The sequence below is a fragment of the Petromyzon marinus genome, chromosome 22, assembly GCF_048934315.1.
Source record: "Petromyzon marinus isolate PM22_M1 ecotype Great Lakes invasive population chromosome 22, UKy_Petmar_22M1.pri1.0, whole genome shotgun sequence".
Taxonomy (NCBI): domain Eukaryota; kingdom Metazoa; phylum Chordata; class Hyperoartia; order Petromyzontiformes; family Petromyzontidae; genus Petromyzon; species Petromyzon marinus.
The window spans coordinates 10,269,426-10,291,197 of NC_133688.1; the positions used below are offsets into that span (position 1 = coordinate 10,269,426).

The 21,772-nt window shown below is 45.8% G+C and overlaps 1 protein-coding gene across 1 annotated transcript in view; it reads right to left on the reverse strand.

Moving 5' to 3' along the window:
* PARG (poly(ADP-ribose) glycohydrolase) overlaps window positions 1–21,772 on the reverse strand; it is a 148,606-nt gene that overhangs the window by 11,999 nt on the left and 114,835 nt on the right. The gene's annotated exons all lie outside the window — the stretch shown is intronic.

Below are 21,772 nucleotides of genomic sequence, written 5' to 3' on the forward strand. Positions count from 1 at the left end.
ATCAACCTTATGTATTTATTAACATTTTGTTTTACGATTGAGAATTCAAAAGGGTGCAAGGCTGCAGTAAAGATTAAGAATGACTGCTTTAGGGGATGGTGTAGCCAGATCTAATCCCAGCCACCTCTGTTTCGTCAGCACTATTGTTCATACTCAACCGAGCCGCATAATAAGTTTAGTCTGAGTCGACTCAGAGGAGGCTATGAGAAGTCCATGACAGGAAGCACGAAGGCACTGCTCCCAAATATGTCACACTCACGGTTACAGGTGTTCCGCTACTTAACCAGGTAAAAGGACACACTGAGACCAGGAGTCTTTTTTTTGTAGGGACAACTCGAGTAAAATAAATGAAATCTGTAGGGACAAGAAATAATATGCAGACTGATACAAGGCCCAGGTATTCCTTGTGTGTTGGGTTCTACGGAGGCACACACTTCAATTTGGAGGCAACATGTTTGTTACACAACCCCAACAGGGTAACTAAATAACGTAACAACGGTTAACTATACCACGACGGAGTAAACTACAAAACTGTGTCAGTCAGCCAACACACTGCCTGACCCATGATGGCGAACGTGATGACCGAAAACCGAGGATCCAAGAGACGTAGCAACGATGGGTTCCATTCGAGCAGACAGCCGCGATTGCTCTCGGTACTTCCCTTTTATGCTCCCGAGCGTGGCCTCCCTCCGCTTTCGGCCACGCCCCCTTCTGGATCTTACCAGAAGGGGGCGTGTCCTTGCTCCACTTTCGGTCACGCCCCCTTCTGGATCTTACCAGAAGGTTCTCGACCGAGCATCACGTGTCCCTCAAGCCACCCTTTGGGCCCCCTCGCTACTCTGTCCCGTGCCCTCTCGGGTTCATCCAGACTGTCACGTCCTCACTTGTCCTCTCTCTGACCCTCACCAGAACCATGCGCTCTAGGGCCCGCTTCCATGCCATACCTACTCTGGTGCCAGAGAGAGGCTCAAGACGCACAGTTCCACTCTTGTGACAGTAGCTGGCACTAACGCTATAGTGACTCCATTTACGTCACTACACTTGCGATGGTACTTTGCTATCTCAATTGGCTTTTTATTTATACCTCCAGGAGAGCCATCCATTTATAATTATAATGCAATAATTGTGATAATTTAAAGCCCTTTGTCAATGCACAGAAAGATAAAGGTCTACCCCACACCTTGTCAGTCACAAGGGCTGTTTAACCATACTCGACCATGCCATTCATTGTGGGTTTGCGACGTAGGAGGCCCAAGACCGGATCCAGATATCACTCCCCCTGAATGTGAGCCGAGGCTGAGAATCCAACTCAGCTACAAATAATTCGATGCTCAAAACCATGGTGTTCATCTTTATTGGCAGCCCTGACCTAGCGTTCAACATTCCACATTTTCATGGCAGTGGCAAGTCTTGTCTATAAAACAAAACACTGATGAATTTTCACAAGTAGAACTCATTTTTTTGACCCAACAAAGCAGATGGGCACACAAAATAGAGGGAATGCAATCAAGGGTGCAAACAATAATGCAAATTATCAGCCAAAGACAATTTTCATACAATCCCGAAAAAAAACACATATTTGGATCGAAATTTGTCGTTTAGAAGGGTAAATGATAAGTGTCCAGCACGGGTGTGCGTTTCATAGTCAATGGCGACGCAGCTGAGAATATCACCTCGTTTAATCACGGGTGGCTGCCTAAATTTGAACCCAGGATCTCTGTGGTGCTCTCATAACGAGCCCTCCACCCATTCGACCTCAAAGCAACCCAGTCAGCTCCAATATAAATTTTACGACTCCAGTCTCTGGCCAGTGCGAGCACCATCAAGTCGGGGGTTATGAAGCAAAATTATCAGCGCTCTGATTAGATGTCCCAGCAGCAAGGCTTGAGTTAGCGTCGACAGCAACATTCCAAGGCACTGCTGCTGCAGAGATAAATTAAGGTAACTTGGCATATTGTGTCTGGCACTTTAGACTAAATCACCTTTGGACTCAAAGTGGTAAAGTAATGTGATGGCATAGGGTAAAAACAAACCCTATGCCTAGAGTAAATTTATTTTAATAGATTTTTGTTTAATTCTATGTCTTTGCATTGTTGCATTTTTTATTACCTCCTAATTGTATTCCAACTGTGATATTGGCCGGCATTGTGGAATGACCTAGAAGTGACACTGCAAGGCCTTTACACTCTTAAAATGCCAAAGCGTCTCGCTGTTCAAACCATTTTAGTGCACAGCAACTTCCCATTAGCTGCCTTGAGCCAGTGCGTGTGGATATCTAGGTGGGGGCCAGCATCTCCACAGGAAGATGTCACTGCTGGCTCCCTACATGGTACTCAACTCACGTTCTTGACCTCCACAGAAACGATTTTCTCCATTGAGACTCCAATCATGATGAGAACTCACAAACGTCTGACCGAGAGTCACACGCTTTACCATAAGTGCAATGCAGCTGCATAACTGTTGTACGGTCAACACAAATATAGATTCACACACAAACTGAGTTAAAGAGAACCCACGAGGACCTCAGACGTCTCACTTTGTTTGCGGTGCGGCCTCACTCGACACCACGGCGTGGCCTCCCTGGCGTAATTTAAAAGTTAATGATTCGTAGCAACCGACGTGTTAAAATGCACAGTGTTATTTTAGTTCCCCAGTGAGCCGGTAAATTGGTACTACCCCTCCCTCGCCTCGTAACCACCCCCCCCCCCCTCCCTATTAGGAAATTCGGCCCGAAAAAAATGACCTTCGCATAGAGTCAGCAGGAGATTGATGCGGGCAAGAGAAGGGATTAAGGGCTGGAGTTCGCTGTGGAAATTAGCGTCGCACAAATCCACTCGAAAGCGGCGCTGACACACCCAGTACGGCGATGCATTCTTGTAAAATGCAAAACTCTAACGAAAAGGTGGGCTAACCAGGGAAAGATCATCGTGTGGTAAGCCATACAATCTGGGTGGTCTAGCAGCAGAGGGTTTTAAGGAAAACCGCTTGGTTGGTTCGATTAAAGATGTTGAATCGGTGATATTGTTGGTTTTCGTAGCCAGTGAACGGGAACACGTACACCAAGCTCTCAAGATGAATGGATATTCAGACTACACAATCCATAAAGCTATCACCCCAACCGTTGGGAAAGAACCATCTGAGGACCCAATCAAAACCATCACCTTGCCATACATAGCAGGGGTAACTAAAAATATTTCCAAAGTCATGAGCAAACACAAGATCTGTGAAGGATGTGATCCCTGACATGCAATACCCCAGCGTCTACAAACTAAGCTGTGTCTGCGGCAGTAGTTACATCAGGGAAACTATGCGACATGTCTCGGACAGTGTTCGTGAACATAAGGCAGATCTGAAACACGGTAGGACCAATACCTCCGCCGTGGCAGATCATTGCTTTAATGCGGTGGGCTCACACAAAATTGATTTCTCCAAGACGAAGGTACTTTGCAAACCCACTGGCTATCAACAAAGATTCGTTATATGAAGCCATCCAGATATACAGACACAATTTCAACCGGGAAGATGGGTACAAACTGAGCAATCATTGGAAGGACGTTATCAACAAGTTTAAGTCATAACTGGCTGTGATGTTCCCATCTTACCCCCTTCCGATATTAGTTGTGCTTTACGTCCATTTCAAACTTCACAGGGTTCACACCAACACAGCCTCTTCACGCGCCGAGCCCTTGGTTGCGGCTCTGCGATCTGCCATTAACATTCACCTGGCAGCCCCTCTGATTGGTGGAAAACCAACCACCGTCAGGCTGGCTGCCCACCACTTGCATTAACATTGGCTGCTGACATTTGGGCTACGCCCATTTCAAACCCTGATAAACAGTTTGCCTGAGAAGCTAACCCCCCTTTTCCTGAAGACGACCGCTTGTGTTGCGATCGAAACGTCGTAGTTTTGGTTTTTGTTATTTTCTATTAACCTATCTACGTGACTTTACCGAAAGACCCAAAGAATATGAATTTCTGCAGTCACGAAAGCTTTAAGTCAAGATCTATCAGTCAACTCTGTGCATCATCTTGGGGACTCAACAGTTGGTGTGTTACGGATAAACTGGCCCATTCCAGAGGAATGTGGAATTTCTACCACTTCCTCAGGATCACCAATAGAAATGCCCACTGGCCAATGCACATTAAAGTCCACAGACACTTTGAATTTGATTTAAGATGTATAACAATTACATTTCTGTTATCGGGAGACACCATTAGGGACGTAATGAGACACAATTAGAGGTGCAATGATTCACACCCCCAACAAACTGAAGAATCCATGCGACTCCAGCTCGCAATTAGATTTAAGGATCACACTTTGCTTTTAACACTGTGCTGATTTGAGTGGCCCCTAGTGGCTGCAGGGGTGATGTAAACATAAAATATAGACGTAAGGCTTTCACGGCCAATATTATAATTAATTAAACACGAGAATTAAACTTTTAGAGCACTACAATACTGGAACAACCTCCTGGAGGCAATCCACACACCCGACTCCGTCGCTACATTGAAATCACAACGCATCTCTTCGCACTTGCATATAACTAACTCACAGCCACAACTTGCTTTTGCCTTTCTATTTAAACAACCGTAGATAGTTCGTGGATATATAAATACTTTTTCTCATTGTTTAAAATTCTCTAATTTGATGTTGAGCATGAATGTAATGGTGCTTTGAGTGGCAGATCTGTGCGAGGACGAGACAAGACCTGACAATAACGATTTTAATCGCCTGCTTGCTTTTCAGCATTCGACATTTTTTCCCGTAGCGTGACAACATGATCTCACTGGCTCTGTCGAGTGGTGGAGGGTTAGAGAGAAGAAAAAAACCTGACATACCCAGACAATCTAACCCGACACACGAATTACAAAATATACGACGTATACAAATCGAAAAAAAACTATCTATTCTTACATCGTGAGTTTATGTTCATCGATGATTCAAAGCATTTCTTACCATGTGAAAGTCCATTGAGATTTATTAACTATTACCCAAGTTAGATCTGCCCATTTATCAAGTTTTCTACAATTTTGCGTTGTTTCCATGGGCTTTGATATTAGCACAATACGGCCTACCCTTGCGAATGATGTAACAGGGTCTTTTACAGGCATTTTCACAGTTTAGCAGCAGAGTGCACGTTGGTAATTCCTTGGAGAAATTACGGGGCAGCTGGACAGAGCTCACATGCATAAACGTCAGCAGAGTGAAAGTTAGGCGATAGCCAACAAATCAGAGGCTTTGTCTATTTTTGGGTGAAGAAAGGTTTAATGAGGACACAGTTAAACTTTTGTGGGTTTCCTTTGCCGACATCCGGCCACGTCCCACTGTCTGATGATTTGAAGCTTTGTTCCACGAGGTAATTTATTTATTTAGGCATTATTTTTTCCCTCCATCCTTTGTCCAATTTATATTCCACTTTAATGAGAGACATTCATATTTCAGCATGGGACTGTCGGAATAAAGGATGTAACATTTAGCAGGATCACGGTGAGGACGGAGAAGATATAAACAAACCCCCAGCCCTACCCAAGCACCACCCACGACCCACGACCCACAGTCTACGATTGATAACCCCGCCGCTCATGACCCATCACCGATGGCGTTCAGCTCCACAACCCGAACATCCCATCACACAACTCTCCTGACATTGAGTTTTGACACTCAAGTTCGTTTTTCTTGGGAATTAAGTGTTACTGTTGTACACATTCAGCGCCGGGTGGCACAGTGTAAGACTGTTTGATTGACAATTGGAAGGCTGTAAGTTAAATCCAGATTGGCGGTTATAACATCCCACCATTATACCTTCGGGGTCAATACATTAAGCATCAACTTTTTTGGGAGTCATCAGTGGCTCTCCTTTGGAGTGACTTCCACAGCAGCAGATGAACACTGCCCCATGCTATTTAGAGCAGAGCGACACCGTGAGTAAGAAAAATCTCATCATACTTTTGGAACACCAAACAATATTCTTCACGTGGTTAAATAAAGGACACTGAACGAAATTGAACCAAACCGAGTGTAACGCTCCCTCTATAAAAGTCACTTTGAGTCAGTGTCCCGCGTCGCATGGTATTATACGGGCTACCCGGTAAACGTATACTGCCAGGGAAGGGGATGAAGGCTAAGGCCGAGGGTGTGTGCGTGTGTCTGTGATATGCCAGCCAGGGACGTCTGAAAAGGTTGTATTGTAATGCCGGTCTCTCCCCCGCACCCAGGACAGTCTCATGTTTATTTACGTGCGTCAGAATAAAAAAAAGTGACTGGGCGGCCCAGGGGGATAATGCAACTGCCCGTGCGGTAAAGATACCAAGACAGCAAGCAGAGAGGAGGGAGGGGACCACGTTCGAATTCCAGTCTCGTTGCGAAGTAAAGGAGGCGTAACCCTGCAGGGTGGCGTTACGGTTAGTGGCTGACCCGTGATAGAAAGGTTGCTGGTTCAGTCCCCTGTTCAGCATCCCTTTGGGGGGGGGGGGGAGGGGTCAATAAAATTCGTACCACTTTGTTGGAAATCGTCAGTGGTTGTCATTATTCAACTAATCATCGTAACAAGAAGTTTCTACCACTGGCTCATAGATACGAATGAAGCTGAGAACCTGGTAGATCGCTTAACTTAATCAATGATGGCACTAAATAATAATAGTAATAACCTACAGCAAGGCAAAGCTGGTGTAATCATGAGAGGTGCACCACAGGGTGCAAAATTAAGGTGGAGCAAAATCAATCTGCAGGCAAAACAAAATAAGCTTGTTAAAACATTACAATTATACACAGCGCAAATTAATATAACAAAACAAATTACTTTGCTGAACATTTGTATGTTCTTAATGATAGAAATGCATTTAGAAATGTGCCAAGGAATAATTGCCGCTTGCATAAATGAGTAACAAATCTAGTGTGTATTTAAAAATGTTAATCATTACGACATGGTGCCTGCAAAACCAATATTCAAGTGAAAGTAAAAGTGTATCCCTGTCCAAACAGGCAATGTAAAAGTACTCATCTCTCTCCTTCAGTGGCCGTGAGGCAAGTGAAAGTCTATCTTCCGAAGGTTGGGATAAAATATCCATAGAATTACCACTGCTGTTAAACGGATTACTTATTTTATAGATGCATGATGGCATCACCTAGGCACGTTGATTACCACCACCATCATCATCATCTTCATCACCGATATAAATGGTGCAAATTGTCATGGGGCTTGCAGGGCCACACAGTGGGCAACAGAGATCAGTGCAGAGTAAAACACTTGTATTGTACTTCCATGCTCACGCGTAGACGCTTTCTGCCATCACCAACCCGCAGTGAGCAGCTTGGTGAAGTATAGTTCTTTCGCCCCCAAAACCCACATTGACTTGGGGAGCCCCCTCATCCAGCAGCGGATTAACAAAAAGAGCTGCACATGTACATCCACTGTTTAGAAGGTTTCCATCTGAGCAAAGCGCATTAGCTTCGGGGTTGAGCGCGGGTGGCCCTGAGCCCGTGACAGAAATTATACATTCCCATGGTAGGGAAAAGCCGATACATACGACTACGACTGCCAGCATACACACAATAGCAATTATGGTGGCAGAGGGAATGGTGTTGGTTGTCTGGATAAACTTTGAACAAAAAAATAGAAAATAAATGACAAGCGGTAGATTTCCGTGTTGAAATCAACAGACAGGACAATAGCAATGGAACTTCAGCGGGTGCAAATTGACACTGGACACACACACACACACACTTCGATCAATCGTCACAAAGACAAAAGGTCCACCATTTAACCTCATTGACTGTGAATATCGTTAGCAAGCAACCATGAAGGGTGGCACGGCACACTAGGGGATGGCATGGCCCGCACGATTATGAGCCTTCGTTATTTCTCCAAAGTTGACGGTTACACCCCACCACCTGAGCGTGCCCTTTCAGGACGTGGATATGCCGAGGACAGCATCAGACACAAGCTGTCGATGATGTTCGCCAAGGCTGGGAACGGAGCTCAAGTCACCGGTTTCGAATAGCAGTTCACGAAGCATGGCGCAACCCCTCCCCATAAACACGCACAGCTCACAGACTCATGATGGTCAAGCAGGGTGACTTCAGTTGGTTCTACCGGTGTTTTATATGTCCTGGTTCAATATTGGAATAGTAACCATATGAGAATCACCGATAGCATAAGTTAAAAAAATTAAGTTACTTCAATTCATCTTGCATAACTGTACATTTGTTTTTTTAAAATATATATTGTGCGTTTTAAATATAATAGTGATAAGTCGGGGGTTGGTGGAGCACGCCTGTAATCCAGCACTGCGGAGACAGCGAGGATTGGTGGATCATACAAATGTTGTGAAAGACCCTTCCCTGTGGCTTGCCAGGAGAAAGCAGTATGGCACGTGGACTCTTCACTCCACGTTTCCATCTGCGCAGGGATAGTGTTGCCCCCCTAAATGCATGGGGTTTCTCCGGGCGCTCCGGTTCCTTCTCACACGTATAAACACTCATCACTAATTGGCTGAAAAGAACTTAAAATGAAAATCCTCCCGACAGTCCTACAACTGAGTGTGCCTTCATAGCTAGATAAGTAAGAAGTAAATATCTGAGGCACTCCTCTCCAGTTGCCTGGGTGAAAAGTGGGTTGTGTTCTTGCCCAATACTGGCCAGTTGGCAAAAAAATATATGAATGAGTTTCAGTTATTCAAATATTAAGTCCTTCAGATGGAACATCTCTTTTTCAAGGGTGAAGAGATTGACTCAGTTTTGGACATACATGTAAAACCTCGTTATTTCTGTGTTTGATCATTCATAAATTGTAGATAATGCGTTTTCTGCATATATACAGTATTAGTAATTCACCATCAGCCGAATTGCCGTACCGAATGGGAAAATTTCGGCAGACACGTGGAGCGACGCCGGACGCCACGACCAGAACACCGACTCGGTCCGGTGGTGGCGCGCGTGGTGAGCGTGGTGAACGTGGTGAGCGTGGTGAGCGTGGTGAGCGTGGTGAGCATTAGTGCAGACCCGTCGCTTTGGACTTCACCTTGTTGATGTACTCTGTGCAAGCCAACCCTCTCAGACATGTCGTCTACACCTACATTAAGAGGTAATAGAAAGGGACTTAATCCCTTAGTCTGCGAGACAAATCCAAAGTTTAGGATAGAATTGATGCAGGGTGTGTGTCAATGCGTATGGTGCGTGAAGAGTTTGGAAAACAAATTTGGATTTAAATTTTATTAAGGCAGGAGTCACTGGGGAGTACCATTGTACATCATTCAGAATATTGGATAATTCGGCAAGGCCAATCCCATGTGTCGACTTAACAAGAGTTTAGTGTACAGTAATTCCACTGGATATTAAACATACTTCAAAGTTATACTTTATTTAATCAATCTTGATTTGAAGCTTTCGTGACTGCAGGAATCCATACTCTTTGGTTCTTTCAGTAAAGTCACGTAGGTATAAAATAAAATAAATCACGACGTTTCGGGCACAACACCATCATCAGGTGGGAAAGCATGGTCTGCTGCTGAGGCAGACTGTTTTAAAAGGTTTGAAATTGGTGTAGCTCAAGGGTCATAAAGAAGTGGCCTGGGGCTAGTGATGTTAATGTGACCAGAGCCTTTTGCAGAAGGTTTATGTTTTGGATCGTAGGAGGACAGCGGATTGTCCAGGGACAAATCGTTTATTTGAAGGTAAAACAGACGCTCCAGAATCAGCAAACATCAATTTTAACTGAAGCTCTGGCAAGTGCACATACATTCTCACTGTAGAACAAGCCAGCACGGTATATCACTTGAAGTGATAGTCAATAAGGCTTTCTTCGTCTTTTATATCTAAAGTACATTTATAAATGTGCATAGGCTTGTGCCTATCTGTTCCAATTACTGTGGGGTGGCACGATTTTTCCTACTAGCAGCTCTGAGATCAGTGGAGGATATCCCACATTACTCTGGCGAGTGCCAGCTCTCTCCAGAATGTAACCCCTGCCTACTTTCCACAAAGTGGCACTCCCCATATGTATACACAATATATGACATATCTACTTATAAAAAAATATATACCTATCATCAGCCATGATCAATCTACTGCTGGATGAAGGCCTCCCCAAGCCATTGCCATCTGTCACGGTTCTGTGATATAATGATATAGAATATATGTAAAGAGTGCAATCTTAAACAAATATATTATTGTTATTTCCTACAGTTTATGAATGCAATTGTTTATTTTCTCCATTAACCAGCAACACCGAGCCAATCGCCCTAATTATTATAGTGGCCGTGTGCAGAAGAACAGTTTGTCATAGGGGCGTTGTTATTAATCATATTTTGTAATTTGAACGTATTCCTACTACCATACAGCTCAGCACTCCAACAGCTGCCCTCCACCCCCTCGCTCTCCCTCCACCCCCCTCGCTCTCCCTTCACCCCCTCGCTCTCCCTCCACCCCCCTCGCTCTCCCTTCACCCCCTCGCTCTCCCTTCACCCCCTCGCTCTCCCTTCACCCCCTCGCTCTCCCTTCACCCCCTCGCTCTCCCTTCACCTCCTCGTTTTCCCATCACCTCCTCCTTCCTCCATCAGTTTAGGAGCTCCTTCCTCCATGCCGCTCCAAAGAGAAAATGGCTTTGTGGTTATAAATGGCTGTGTTGTTATATAGAGGTGAACAATAGGGCTAGGTGTTACCATTGGTTGGAGCACTTAACTCACAATTTATATGTCTAAATTTGAAGCCCAGCAAGAGGTAGATTGACCTTATCAACTCTCCAGGGTAGATAAACTAAAGATAACATTGGTACTCAGTCAAATAGTCCTCGTGCAAACAAATATGGGGCAGTGCTCACCTAAGCAACAATAATCATAATTATTTAAATGTGTCCAAGAGAGCCACACAGAGTCGTAGGAATTTCTCTTCAGAAAGGTCCTGCATTGGGTTTTTTTTATGCTAAGGTGGTTCGAGCCAATTTATGACAGTTTGTAAGCGAGGGATGAAACCGGGGCACCAAAGAGAAAACCCCACACGCTTGCAAGGGGGCAACACTCTATCCCCCGCCTTCTCCTGGCGAGCCAGGGTGTGGTGCGCCTCCTCAACGCCCACGGGAACACCTGTGCCTTCCACCAACCCTTGCCGCCTCCACAGTGGAGGATTACAGGCCACGTGTGTAACCACCACCGACCAGTGTGTATTATATGCAGCAGGGTCCCGTGGGGCCTCATTCTGCTCATCTGTCACTCGCACATATTAGAGCACGTTTGCATGCACTACTTTGCCTGTCAGCATTAAAAAAAAAAATTAAAAACAATGTTCGGCAGAGTAAATACGCTCGGGCTGCATTGTAATGGAAATCTCTAATAGAGGGCATGTAATAGATGAAGGGGTAAAGCTAGGGAAATAATAATATCAGAGATGCATCTACATACAAACATAGCCGTATGGTTTCAAACATCATTCATATATAAAATTACAATTTTCGCATGTACAGAATATATTAGTAGAAAATGATTACCCAGCTGGGCAATTCTAATGGCACAGTGCTCCACTCGCAATCACATGGTTTAGAGTTAGGAATTAACTTAGCATATCACCATACTTAAGACCAATTGAAAGGATACAAATCAGGTGCAAGTTTATACTCTTTGGTTCTTTCGGTAAAGTCACGTAGGTAGAAAAATGAAATACAAAATAATGTATTACGACGTTTCGACCGCAACACAAGCGGACGTCCTCAGGTGGAAAAAAATAATACAGCGGTGGAACTGCTGGATCATATATTATTTTATATTTTATCTTTCTACCGACGTGGCTTTACCGAAAGAACCAAAGCGTATGGATTCCTGCAGTCACAAAAGTTTCAAAATCAAGATTCAGGTGGAAGTTAACGGTGGTTTTTATCTGAAAATTCTGGCCCTTGCAACAAGAATGAGGGGTATCCTGTGTAACTAAAATAATGACTGCTACCCATGTTTAGCGAATTGAAAGTGTGGAAAGCTGCGGAAGCAGATGGTGTCACTGTCAACATTGTCATATAAGCGGCGGCACCAATACAATAAGCGGACTTGTTCACAATTTTTAGTTTTCGTGGAACTGAAATACCTCAATTATTTTTTAAAAATTTGTATTAAAAGGGTGATAAAAGACACTTGAAGAATTACTCGTTCATTAGCCTCTTATCATAGGTGTATACATCGTTCTATAAAATTATTGGGCAGAGAATGACAAACAAATTAGAGGGCAACCAATCACAGAAGCAAGCGAGGTCCTTTTTTTTTGCTTCTGAGAGTTTCTCTATCATCGATGACAGACGTCATATTAATCAGATCATATTACTCTTGTGCCTAGCTTAGCATGGAAAAGCATTCGATTTAGTAGAAACTGAGAAGTCATCTAAGCTCACAAACCAAGGCCTAAATAAAGTTTTTCAACAAATAGAACGTTTTTTTCTTTTACAAAAACGGAATGAGCACACTAACCCTGTATGAAGCAACTCCCAAAGTACACATGAATAGGGGAATCAGACAAGGTGATACTTGCCACCAATAATTATTCAAGCAACATTAGAAGACATTTCAGAAAAATTGGATTGGAGAACCAAAAGCGCACCTACGGATAGAGAAGACAAGAACCATCTCAGGTTTTTTTGACGGCAGTCATTCTAACTTCCACTGGTAATGAACTGCAGGAAATGTAAAGTTATTGAATAACGAGCAATCGGTTGTAGATGTAAAGTTCAGTGAAGGTGTGTGGGGGGAGTAAATTCAGCTGATCGTCCCTCCATTGTCAATTAAGCGTGTACCACTTTGCAGTACGTTAACAGGAGCTGAATTTAGGATAGACTGGTGTGCGTCATTGCACCGTGGAATTCCCATCGCTGGTCCAGGGCTGCCAATGAAGATGAGCGTCGTTCCATTGCTTATGTATGCAGAAGACACACTGACTTTAAATATAAGAAGCCAAAAACTAAGTTACACCCAATACAAGTTTAAGAATTCTCAAACCGTGGCCGCTTAACAATGTCAGTTAAAAGGGTAAAACCTATTACACTACCAAGCTATTTATAGTTGAAGAAAGATCGGCACTTTAATTACAAAAGGAATGGAAAAAAACCCCAAACCCACTGAGACTAAAATAATTCAACCTCCTGATATCAAATCATGAAATCTGTTTCTAATGTAACGTTCAATATATACATCTTTAGAAGCTTACACAGTGAGTGATCCACAAATAGATATCAAAACGGGGCACAAGTTATCCAACATTTACAGAGACACAGAAATCAAAGAGGAGATCCTGACAAGCGGCAGCTGGAGAAAAATCAGAGGACAGGAAAAGGCAGAAAGGGAAGCAGAGGGCGCGCGATGGAAATAGATTCCGCGGGATGTGATTGTGTGGCAAGCCAATGTCCCTGCAGGGAACTAACCTCTGTGTGTTGTTTGCGCTCAGAGAGCAGTTTAAAGGATTTCCTGAAGAGATTAAATTCATCATCGTCTCTTTAACCCCTTAGGAATCCCCCAGCCTGGCGCGCGCAGCATCAGTCGAGCTGCCAATTCTGCTCCGTCTGGGGACTTTGGCAGAAATTTGCAAGTGTTATATTTTTAGTGCGTGTACGTGTGGATGTATGTGTGTGGGGAGTGGTAGGGTAGCGGTTAGCGCAGCATGCTAACCGCTACTCTACCACTCCCCACGCACATACACTACTGCTGCGGTACAAACCTGGCGACTCGGATTCGATTCCCGCTCATGACCAACATCAGTGACAATTATCTGAACCGGTCCTGGGCCTCCCCTAGGTCGCCTCAGCCTCAAATGAGTACCTGGTGTGATGTGTAAACATTGCCACGAGGGAGACAAAGGCGTGGTACTGGCCACCCACCCCTTTGTGTACCGTGCCGGCCTTCGTTAACAGCGCTTGCCCCAACAGTCTGTTAAAGCTATAGGGGGATCTTTGTCTTGTACGTGCGTATATCTGTGTCGAGAGAAGTGGTACTTAATACACTTTGCGATGAAACACGTGAAACCAAGTTCGATTACCCACCACTGCTAACATTATTGGTAAATGACATCTCAAATGGTCCTAACCTTTCCCGATCTCGACTAAAGTCTTAAAATTAGCAACTGATGCGGTGTGTAAACATCAACACAAGACAAAAGCAGCCAGGCTTGGTGCTGGCGACAACACCCACCACTCATGTGCCATGCGATGGTCTTATCGACTAAGTTGCCTTGAATGCTACTGAAGTCGTCAGAGCAGTCAAGGAAGTGATGTGGTAAATGACATTAACCACCGCAGCAAGATTTCCCATACACTGAGATACAGGGGAAAGGGAAATGAGCTGGCGCCAATAAGGCCAGCACAGAATGCGAGGGGGTGCTGCGGTAAAGCACCGCACCCACCATCTTTCCTATCTCCGGTCATGATCGTCACACACTGCGCTGGGTATGAATTTAATGCCGAGTTAATTTAGCGAAATCCCATGCCAGTAAAAAAAAACACACGGCTGGAAATCTAACAGAAGTCACAAGGACCGTAGCCAAGGGCCTAAACCACGATGCCACCACTTCCCTCAAACAAACAACAATTATGAACACGTAAACTCAAATTGGATGAAAAGTGTAAAAAAAAACAGATATACCCGCTCTTTAGTGTACTTATAATAAATAATGACTGGGGCGGATATAAACAAAGACAGGCCACCACACGTACACACATACAAACATGTGACATTCGCATCACCACCTGCATGCCAAGTTGTATCCTGTGGTAGTTTCGCCCAAAAGAAACACATGAGGGTCAATTTAATAACTGAAGGGGCTCACGGGATTGGTGAACCTCACACACAATTAGCGAGCATGATCTCTGTGGACTGAGGTTGGATTTGAACTTATGAACCCTTACCTCGGGGTCTCAATGCAATGGTACAAGTATTATATATACACACACTCATGTATTCAACTAGGAAGCACAGCGGTTAGAGCATCCCACTCACACAATTGAAATGTTGTGAATCTAAATCCAGGTCAGCGATGAACTCTGCCCATCAATCCTCCGTGGCTGATAAAAGTCAGTAACCACTTCATGGGAGGACGACAGTGGATTTCATGACGAGAAGACTGGGAAGTGGAACTTCCACCAATGGGCTCAGAGTCACTGACAGAGATGAGTGCTACCCCCTGGCTAATTTCCACATGGAGACACTGTAGATTTTTATGGTTGCCAAATACAAAAATAAATCATGGCTTTTAGTGTATTGTGATTCCTCGGAATTTATATTTAATTTTTGTCGGCGTGTGTGCATGTGTATGATTTAAGGAGTATCGAAGTGGTGGTGCAGTGGTTAGTTCACTTCGCTATGAACCCGGGGACCCTGGGCCTGCCATAGGTCGATTCAGCCTCAAGTGAGTACCTGGTATAGTGTCTGAACATCAGCACTGAGGAGACAAAGGTGGCCGGGCAAAGTGCTGGCCACCAACTCCTCATGTGCCGTGCCAGCCCGATAGGTACTCACTCATGGAACTTGCCCCAACAGTGTGTTGAAATCTATATTGGGCATCTTTGTCTTTTACATAAAGAGCACCACTGACAAAAAACAATAATAAGCTGTCAGCTTAGCCAAAGTGTTTTCACCACGGGACCGTGGAATTTCCACCACTGGCTGACCGTGCCCAACAGATACGGACACACGGTCCCCACTTCTCGTTTGGGCTCGGAGACACCGCGAGGCTCCTGGCTACAGCACACAAAACACAACGGAATAGATATTTGAAAGGCTTTTTTTGATGGGAGTCGGGCGAGTGCGCCGAGCGAGGGTCCTTTCAGGAGCAGCCTCGGAGCGAGGGGCTTTGTTGCGGTGGCGTGCGTCACGGACGGGGGCCCGGCCTCACTGGCGGAGAGACGCGCTGGGGATGGGGGGGGGAGGGCGGCAGCGCCGCGGCCGATTGCAGGACACGCACCAAAGTGCCACCTGAATGTGTGGCTCGGCACACATTCAGATGCCATGCTCCACCAACAACGTAAATGACCAGCAACTGAACCTGGCTAGCAGGGGCTATAGCAGTGTGTAAACCTATACAGCTGTACTTTCCATCAAACCGATCACACGTACAGAGAACTTACTCATAAGGGGCACCCAGAGCTATTAGTTCTGAGAGAGAAAATTTTTTTTTGTTGCCAAGACAAAAGAGCGGTGTCCAGACGATCTTTCTCCGCTCCTGCCCCCAGGGTGTGGAGCTGCCCTCGTCACACGCCCGTACTGCCTCAAGACCTTGCCCTTCTCTTTTACCTGTGGCTGACTGCCCCCTACCTAAAAAGTGAATTTCCTCACAGATATTTTTTTGAAGTACTCGGTGGTTCCGGTCATGCAAAGGTCTGCTCTGCTCTATGTATACATGTATTTTTGTTACTTATTTTGCGCCGTACGTAGCCAACCGAGACGTAGATGCATTTTGGTTGCTATACGTGTATATATGTCCAGATGATCCTTCTCAGCTGCTGTACACGCTATCTCATACATATATATCCCAATTGTATTTGTATTATTCTAATGTTCCGTGGCCTCTGAATATACGCCATGGCGAAATAGCCTTCGCCTGGTTGGTGCCACAAAGACCACTGTTAGTTTAATTAGAGAGACCATGGTCCCCTGGGATGGAGAGTGGCAACAGCTATTAGATATAGCTGTGGGAGGGGTGAGGGTAGATCGGGGGCACTGGATGGGAGCCGGGGGTGCAGTGTTGTTAACACCGGTAACCCATCATTCCTCAATGTCCCTTCCCCTCCACCCGACAAGGCCACCAAATCATTTAACAAACTAGGGTACTAGCTCGTGTGCACACGTGTGTTATTATTTGTGTGTGTGTGTGCGCATGTGATTGCATCTGTGTGTGTGCGCACGTGCAATTGTGTGCATGCAATTGTGTGTGGGGAGCAGTGGTGCTGTGGTTCGTACATAACACCACCCACTTCGAAATCTGGTTCGATTCTCAGCTCTGGTTAAATTCAGTGGAGTGTACTATCCGACATTAGTTTTAATTTTTCCATCTCTGTTTTTCCTCTCTACATCTCGGATTGTCGATCTGCATCTCCGATTGTCTATCTGCATCTCTATTTGACTCCTTGCAGCTCTCTTTGTCCCTCCACACCACCGTTTCTCTGTATCTCGCAATGCTAGATAGACAGCCATGCAAGAAATTATTCCAAAGCATCTCTCTTTTCTCTCTGGTTTCCATTAAACAGTGCACAATAGCAATGTAAAAAAAACACCCGTGTAGCGTATATTGTAGTATTTAATAGAGCAAAAGAGCTGAGCTAATCGGAAAATTTTAACGGGTTTAAACTTGGTTCTCTAGCAAATGGTAGCCCGGAACTGAACCTTCTGAGACCAGGTTGAACCAACTGAACTGTAAACAGCTCAATGGGTTATGGGTTTACTAAAACAGTTCGAACTCCCAGATAGTGTCTGTGGGTGTGTGCGTGTTTGTATAGCAATTGCCCCAACGGTCTATTCAGGCTATACGGGAGATCTTTGTCTTTGTCTGTGTGCATGTACACATCTGTGTAGAGATCACGCTCGCAACTGCTCACAAAGAGCACTTGTCTCACTATGGAGGCTTTGTTCTTGTGTAGGGATGTATGTGTAAGTATGTGCTGTATATATGTCTGGCAAAAACTACCTCCTACCTCCTCATGGTGCTGAACGGCAATGCTGTGGTGGGCAGTGCCATGGGGGGAGGACCAATTTATATTGGCCTTTGCCTTCATGACCTTTGTAACCACCACAGCGGCCAAATGGGGGCTCTGGATGGGTGCGACGGACTGGTAACCCCTCCACCTTCAATTAACTACCACTAAACTACGATGTAAAAAACTTATTAAGCTTGTGCCAGAGGCCGCCGGGGGACAGGCGTATAGCACGTCTCCTGGCCAAACCCCATTTGGCGGAGCCAGGAGACTGAATCCTTATCCTTGGGGCTCCTCCAGAAACAACAAAAAGCCACTTCGGATGGCCATGTGGAATGTTCGAACACTCATTGCTCAGGAGAGGCTACCATTTCTCTGTCGGGAGCTGGACCGCAACCTGCCTGGATCTCTGTGGTATTCAGGAGGTCCGGTAGACCGGCTCTGGCTCCTGCCACTATAAGGGGTGGACAGTCCTCTACTTGGGGCAGGAGACAGCCAAACAGGGAGTGGCTCTTCTTCTGAACAAAATAATGAAGGGGGCGTGGGAGCGTGGCGGTGAGGTGTGGGAACCTGTCAGCCTCAGGCTACTTTGGGCTCGCCTTCCCATCAACCAGAGGCGAGGAGTGGTGGTCGTGGTTACATATGCCCCCACCGAAGACGAACATCCGTGGAGGGATGCAGGCAAGGCCGATGAGTCAGATGCCTTCTATGACCTCCTGTCAAAGGTGCTGGCTAAAGTGGCCACTCGGGATAGAGTCATCTTGTTGGGTGACTCTAATGCCCGAGTTGGTCATGATGCTAGCACCTGATCTGGAGTGATTGGAAGACATGGGCCAGATCAGCTCAATAGTAATGATAGGAGGCGGCTAGATTTTTGTGCAGCCCATTGGCTTGTAATTACCAACACGCTGTTCCGGCATCGGCGCATCCACACATCATGGATGCATGCCGGGTCCAAGCAAGAACATCTGCTGGACTACATAGTGACGGAACAGCGGATGCGGGCCCATGTCCTAGACACCAGGACCTACCGTGGAGCTGATCTGCCCACTGACCATTGACTTGCTATCTGTAAGATGCGCCTGCCATTCTTCCACTCCGGTGGTGGGTGTACACCCAGGACCCCATTCAAACCCATAGTTGGCATGCTCTCAGCAAGCTGATCAAAGATGCAAGCGAGAATTTAATCATCGCTTGCGGCTGGGGTTGGCATCTTTCCCCACTCCTCCTGATGTTGAGGGGAAATGGGCGAGGTTTAGAACTGTGGGTCATGCAGCTGCAATGGCTGCTTTGGGTACACGGTCCAGACCTCCTCAGATACCCTGGCTGACAGAGGAGTTGTTCAGGCTGGCTGAGAAAAGGCAACAGGCCCACACTCTCATCGTCTACAGCATCCCACGTCAGAGAATGAGGAGGCTTACCGCAGTCTTAACTCGGAGGTTCAGAGAGCCGTGAGGTGCTGCAAGGATGGTTGGTGGTTGCGTCTTGCTGAGGTCACAAATCGCTCTTTAATTCCATCAAAAAAGTAACCTGCAACGCCACACCTATTACCATCATTAGAGGAAAGAATGGTGATCCCATCTCCGACCCCCAGGAACAGGTTTGCAGATTTGCTGAGCATTTCTGTGAGGTACTGGGGGAGGGGAAATCCCTCAGCCTGGAAAACATCGTGGGACAAAGTGGGGATGAACCTGCGAGGCTGCGGTGCCTCAAATATTGGAAGAAGAAGTCGCCCCCTGTGAGTGGCTGGCTGGGGTACCATCTGCTGAGGAAGCACTGAAGGCGATCCAGAGTCTGAGACCAGGAAAGGCACTGGGCAGAGATGATCTCCCAAACGAAATGCTGAGGGAGGCTGGCGTCTTTAAGAAGGGGGACAACAAAGACTGTAACAACTACAGGGGAATCTTACTCCTCAGTGTGCCCGGAAAAATCTTGGCAAGGATTGTTCAAATAGCCTGGCTAGACATGCTGAGGAGAGGCTTGCGGAGCCCCAATGTGGTTTCAGGAAAGGGCAGTCCTGCACAGATGCCATATTTTCTGTCTGTCTGCTACAACAGAGGTGTAGGGAATTCCAACAAGACCTACATCTCTGCTTTATTGACCTGGTCAAGGCCTATGATACCATTAGTAGGCCTGGGCTCTGGGTTGTTATTCGTGCTTTCGGAGTCCCTGACCCGCTACTCACGATCATTATGATGGTGAGCGGGCCCGGGTAAAACTACGTGGCCGGGAGTCGGAGCCATTCCCTGTTCACTTTGGGGTGCGACAGGGATGTCCTCTGGCTCCCACATTATTTAACATCTATTTCGACCACGAAGTTCGTGAAGCCTTCAATAGCTGTACCGGAGGAATTTCCATCTGGTACAGATACAATGGGGAGGCTGATCGATGCCCGGGTGCGGTCAAGGAATGGCTCCCTATTGCTGAACCATGTTACGTATGCCGATGATCTGGAAATTAAGAGTTTTTTCCCCTTTTATCTGGCAACAAAACAGGTGTTAAGTTATATTCTTGGTTCTTTCGGTAAAGTCACGTGACTTTACCGAAAGAACTAAGAATATGAATCCCTGCAGTCATGAAAGCTTTAAATCAAAATGTAGGTGTTAAGTTGTTAAAACACCAACTGAAACCTTTTACAAGGAAACCTGTCTGCATTAACAACAATGCTTGTGGTCAGAATGCAAACAAAAAAACACACTATGATAATATTATGCATTGTCCTTGAAACTGATTGGTCCACACCAGAGAACGTAATCAACCAGGCTATGCGTTAACTGTGTGTTAACCGACTCTGTGTTGCATTGCATTACACTTCCAAATTTTACTAAGTTTGTTTTCTCAAACTTCTTATTTCTCTCTATAAATGTTGCCATGCTTGTTTGTCTATTGGTCCATTTTATCTCCTCCGGCCGCTATGGGGTGGATTTCCACAAAACTCTGTCATTGACATGCTAATTTATCTACCCCCCCCTCTCTCGACACAGAGGCGTTGCTTCTCTGTGTGCCTATGTGTGCGTGTCTCTCTGCGTGTCTCTGTGTTGTCTCTCTCTGCTTGTGTGTCTGTTTTATGTGTCTCCGTGTCTTTGTTTTGTCTCTCTCTCAAATTTAGCAATCTTTGGAAGAACGTAATCAACCGGGTAGGGTCCACACCAGAGACAGCTTTCTTTTGAGCCTCGTCTCAAAACGGTGTTCGACCAAAGGATGCCAAAAGGCGTCACACAGCACAAAGACAATGCCACTATCAGAGTAACGAGAGCTCGGGACGAGCATCTACATCATGGGACCTCCTTTGCCAGTACCAAAATATGAGAATAGGTGTTTCCCCTTTAATCTGGCAACAAAATAGGTGTTGTTAGAACAGCAAACTGAAACCTTTTACAATGAATCATGTCTGCATTAACCACAATACTTGTGGTCAGAAAAAAGCGGAAAAACCTATTCTCATATTTTGGTACGAGCAAAGGAGGTCCCATAATGTAGATGATCTGGTAATGGCTGCTCACTCAGAGGAGGAGTTGGAGGCACTGCTGCTGAACCTGGAGCTTCCCACTAAGAGGTGGGGACTTACCATCAGCCCCACCAAAACTAAGCACCTGCCTGGGTATTTTGTACCATCAGACACTCCACACCCACAACTCCCAATTGGTGATAGGGCAGTTGTGGAGAGAGTGGAGAGTTTCCCTTACCTGGGCAGTGTGCTCATGACCAGCTCTGGTTTGACAGCAGAGGTCTCACTACGAATTAGTCGAGCGGCATTATCTTTTCTTCAGTTGTGTAAAGCTGTGTGGTAGCTACCTGGTCTGTCGCTCTGCACAAAGCTTCAGGTCTTCTCGGCCAGTCATTCCCTCCCTTCTCTACACTTGCGAAACGTGGACCCCCCTAATGGAACATCTTCGCCGGTTAGAAACATTTAGGCTGGCCTGCCTACGATCCATCTTGGGTTTAACCAGGCTGGATTGTGTAAGGAGCTCACATATCCTTGAAAGATCTGGACAAAGTCCCATCAGTGAGCTCCTCCGGCAAGCTGGGTCATGTAGCCCGCATGCCCAGCCACCGCATGCCTAAACTGCTTTTGTTCGGCCGAATCGAGGGGGCTAAACGGGCGTGGCACGGGCTAGAGAAGA